Genomic DNA, 5,000 nt, shown 5'->3' on the forward strand with positions numbered 1-5,000 from the left:
CACTTACACACACACGCTTGTACACACTCACACAAACACTCGCTTGTACACACTCACACAAACACTCGCTTGTACACACTCTCACACACACACACACACAATCTCACTTACACACACACTCTCACACACACACACACACACACGCTTGTACACACTCAAACACTCGCTTGTACACACTCTCACACACACACACACACACACACACACACGCTTGTACACACTCACTTACACACACACAAACAAACACTTGCTTTTACACACTCTCTCAGCCTCACACACACACACGCACGCACGCACACTACACGCGACTGTCTAGAACATTGTGTGTGTGTGAGAGTGAGCGTACAAGCGTGTGTGTGTGTGTGTGTGTGTGAACAAGCGAGTGTGTGTGAGAGTGAGCGTACAAGCGTGTGTGTGTGTGTGTGAACAAGCGAGTGTGTGTGAGAGTGAGCGTACAAGCGTGTGTGTGTGTGTGTGAACAAGCGAGTGTGTGTGAGAGTGAGCGTACAAGCGAGTGTGTGTGTGTGTGTGTGTGAGAGTGAGCGTACAAGCGAGTGTGTGTGTGTGTGTGTGTGAGAGTGAGCGTACAAGCGAGTGTGTGTGTGTGTGAGAGAGTGAGTGTACAAGCGAGTGTGTGTGTGTGTGTGTGTGAATGAGTGAGAGTGAGTGTACAAGCGAGTGTGTGTGTGTGTGAGAGAGTGAGTGTACAAGCGAGTGTGTGTGTGTGTGTATGTGAGAGTGAGCGTACAAGCGAGTGTGTGTGTGTGTGTTAGAGTGAGCGTACAAGCGAGTGTGTGTGTGTGTGTGTGTGTGTGTGTGAATGAGTGAGAGTGAGCGTACAAGCGAGTGTGTGTGTGTGTGTTAGAGTGAGCGTACAAGCGAGTGTGTGTGTGTGTGTGTGTGTGTGTGTGTGAGAGAGAGAGAGAGTGAGTGTACAAGCGAGTGTGTGTGTGTGTGTGAGTGAGCGTACAAGCGAGTGTGTGTGTGTGTGAGAGAGTACAAGCGAGTGTGTGTGTGTGTGTGTGTGTTAGAATGAGTGTACAAGCGAGTGTGTGTGTGAGAGTGAGAGTGAGCGTACAAGCGAGTGTGTGTGTGTGTGTGAGAGTGAGCGTACAAGCGAGTGTGTGTGTGTGTGAGAGAGAGTGTACAAGCGAGTGTGTGTGTGTGTGTGTGTGTGAGAGTGAGTGTACAAGCGAGTGTGTGTGTGTGTGTGAGAGTGAGTGTACAAGCGAGTGTGTGTGTGTGTGAGAGTGAGTGAGTGTACAAGCGAGTGTGTGTGTGTGTGTGTGTGTGTGTGAGAGTGAGTGAGTGTACAAGCGAGTGTGTGTGTGTGTACAAGCGAGAGTGTGTGTGTGTGTGTGTGAGAGAGAGTACAAGCGAGTGTGTGTGTGTGTGTGTGTGTGTGTGTGAGAGAGTGAGTGTACAAGCGAGTGTGTGTGTGTGTGTGAGTGAGAGTGAGTGAGTGTACAAGCGAGTGTGTGTGTGTGTGTGTGTGTGTGTGAGAGAGTGAGTGTACAAGCGAGTGTGTGTGTGTGTGTGAGTGAGAGTGAGTGAGTGTACAAGCGAGTGTGTGTGTGTGTGTGTACAAGCGAGAGTGTGTGTGTGTGTGTGTGTTAGAATGAGTGTACAAGCGAGTGTGTGTGTGTGTGTGTGTGTGTGTGTGAGAGTGAGAGTGAGCGTACAAGCGAGTGTGTGTGTGTGTGTGAGAGTGAGCGTACAAGCGAGTGTGTGTGTGTGAGAGTGAGTGTACAAGCGAGTGTGTGTGTGTGTGTGTGTGTGTGTGTGAGAGTGAGTGTACAAGCGAGTGTGTGTGTGTGTGAGAGTGAGTGTACAAGCGAGTGTGTGTGTGTGTGTGTGAGAGTGAGTATACAAGCGAGTGTGTGTGTGTGTGTGTGTGTGTGTGTGTGTGAGAGTGAGTGAGTGTACAAGCGAGTGTGTGTGTGTGTACAAGCGAGAGTGTGTGTGTGTGTGTGTGAGAGAGAGTACAAGCGAGTGTGTGTGTGTGTGTGTGTGTGTGTGTGTGTGAGAGAGTGAGTGTACAAGCGAGTGTGTGTGTGTGTGAGTGAGAGTGAGTGAGTGTACAAGCGAGTGTGTGTGTGTGTGTGTGTGTACAAGCGAGAGTGTGTGTGTGTGTGTGTGTGTGTGTGTGAGAGAGAGAGTACAAGCGAGTGTGTGTGTGTGTGAGAGTGAGTGTACAAGCGAGTGAGTGTGTGTGTGTGAGAGTGTACAAGCGTGTGTGTGTGTGTGTGAGAGTGTACAAGCGAGTGAGAGTGTGTGTGTGTGAGAGTGAGTGTACAAGCGAGTGTGTGTGTGTGTGAGAGAGAGAGTGTACAAGCGAGTGTGTGTGTGTGTGAGAGTGAGTGTACAAGCGAGTGTGTGTGTGTGTGAGAGAGAGAGTGTACAAGCGAGTGTGTGTGTGTGTGAGAGTGAGTGTACAAGCGAGTGTGTGTGTGTGTGAGAGTGAGTGTACAAGCGAGTGTGTGTGTGTGTGTGTGTGTGTGTGTGTGTGTGAGAGAGAGTGTACAAGCGAGTGTGTGTGAGAGTGAGTGTACAAGCGAGTGTGTGTGAGAGTGAGTGTACAAGCGAGTGTGTGTGAGAGTGAGTGTACAAGCGAGTGTGTGTGAGAGAGAGTGTACAAGCGAGTGTGTGTGAGAGTGAGTGTACAAGCGAGTGTGTGTGAGAGTGAGTGAGTGTACAAGCGAGTGTGTGTGTGTGTGTGAGAGAGAGTGTACAAGCGAGTGTGTGTGTGTGTGTGAGAGAGAGTGTACAAGCGAGTGTGTGTGTGTGTGAGAGTGAGTGTACAAGCGAGTGTGTGTGTGTGTGTGTGTGTGTGAGAGTGAGTGAGTGTACAAGCGAGTGTGTGTGTGTGTGTGAGAGTGAGTGTACAAGCGAGTGTGTGTGTGTGTGTGAGAGAGAGTGTACAAGCGAGTGTGTGTGTGTGTGTGAGAGTGAGTGAGTGAGTGTACAAGCGAGTGTGTGTGTGTGTGTGTGTGTGAGAGAGAGAGTGTACAAGGGAGTGTGTGTGTGTGAAAAGGATATTTAACATGAGATTAAAACTAAATAAAAAAATAATAGCTGGAAAAAAACCCTGTATTAACAGAAACTGAAACTAAATAGAAAATAATACTTATTAACAGAAACACTCAAATAAAAACAGTGTTAAAGGTCAGGTCACGTGACGTCACATCAGTCAGACACACACACGCAACTCTTCTCATTAAAGGCTCGCAGGAAATGATGTAATTCTGAAAGTTCACTGGAAACATGTATCGTCACGGTTTCTGGAGGAGATCTGCTCTACTGAGAGTCACATGATCACTGCGCGCTCCTAAACTGAAGAGTTTCTTCCAAAGCCCTGCGTATAGCCTGACCTTTGACCTCCTCTGACAGCAGCGCAGCCATCGACGTTACACAGGCTCGAGGAGATAAAGCCTTTACACACACACACACACACACACACACACACACACACACACACGAACACAGGAAGATGAGCAGATCTCGCGGAGAGCGAAAGTAAACGCTCGACACGGAACACACACTCCTGTGACACACTTCACCACAGACGAGCAGTAAACACACACACACACACACACACACACACACACACACACACACACACACACACACACACACACACACACACACGGCCAGCTCGAGCTCGACGGGTAATCGCGGTGTGTATATTTAAAGTTCGCGAGTTTAATCGCGTTCGCTTCTCAGACTCGCTCGTCGGTTTGTTTACACGTCACGCGCTTCCCGCTCATCTTGTTATTATTCATCTTAAATATGATTTATCGACATTCAATGAAGGTAAAGTTGGTGTATTTACCGTAAGCTGTGGAAGTGTGTGTGTGTGTCCGTCGGTTGCTCCTGAAGGCCTGCGGAGTCGGTACACGCCTCTCTGTCACGTACAGCGCTTGCAAAACAACGGACGTCACCGGCGTGATGACGTCACGCGCACGCTGTTCTTCGCGTGCTTTGAATGAGGTCGAGTCCGTTTGGAAGTCCGCCCCCTACTGGAGCAGAGTGCGGTGACGCGGAGCTGACAGTGCTAGAGCTCTCTGTCCATGTGGGTTTCATAAAGTTTTGAAAAATATTTTATATCATAAAAAGAAAAAAAGAAAAATCCGTCACACTGTTACACCTTCAAACGTGTATTAAACATTATTTCAGTTTGATTTAATAACTTGTTTGTTTGTTTTGTAAACATATAATTAATTATTAATTTATAAATAGTAACTTTATAAATTAGAGCTAACCTTACCACTAATCTAGATCTTAGACATGCTATTCTTTTTATCCATGTTGGGAAGCTTGTTTTGGCCACACACACACACACACTATTTTTTTTAAAGATAATTGTTTATCTCACAATTGTGTGTTATAAAGTCAGGACTGTGAGAAATAAACTCTCAATTTTTACTTTTTTCTCCCAATTGTGACTTTATATGTCGCAATTCTGAGATAAAACGTCACAACTAACTTTTTTATTTTATTCTGTGGCGAAAACAAGATTTCATACATGTTGGTTTCATAAAGTTTTGAAAAAACTTTTATACCATTAAAAAACCGAAAAAACAGACTATCACACCTTGAAACAGTTTTTTTGTTTTATTTAAAGCGGTGGTATAATGGCCTTTTCACAAGATGTAAAATAAGTCTCTGATGAGTGTGTGAAGTTTCAGCTCAAATACTCCACAGATATTATTATATCGCATGTTAAAGTCACTTTTTGAGGGTGAGCAAAAATGCACCGTTTTGTGTCTGTCCCTTTAAATGCAAATGAGGTGCTGCTCCCGGCACAGGGGGCGGAGCTACAAGAGCTCGTGAGTGTGTTAGCAGCTGATTACCTCACACACACTAACATGACAGAAACTGTTCTCTCAAGTTTAATGTTAAACCGGAGTCAGACAAAGATGGAGAGACTCGAGAAGAAGTGACACATGTAGAGCAACAGGACGTCTCTGAATGGTTAGTTGATGAGTTTATGTCGCTGA

At 46.3% G+C, this 5,000-nt stretch overlaps 1 protein-coding gene across 2 annotated transcripts in view; it reads right to left on the bottom strand.

The window, feature by feature from the left end:
- The window catches only part of tegt (testis enhanced gene transcript (BAX inhibitor 1)), a 16,610-nt gene extending 12,557 nt beyond the window's left edge, over positions 1-4,053 (bottom strand). For both annotated transcript variants that reach the window (XM_079597514.1, XM_079597513.1), the window contains exon 1: positions 3,833-4,053. The gene's annotated coding sequence lies outside the window, so the exon portion shown is untranslated. The remainder of the gene's footprint in view (positions 1-3,832) is intronic.
- Between the last annotated feature and the right edge of the window lie 947 nt (positions 4,054-5,000).

Source organism: Phoxinus phoxinus, assembly GCF_949152265.1.
Source record: "Phoxinus phoxinus genome assembly, chromosome: 22".
Lineage (NCBI taxonomy): Eukaryota > Metazoa > Chordata > Actinopteri > Cypriniformes > Leuciscidae > Phoxinus > Phoxinus phoxinus.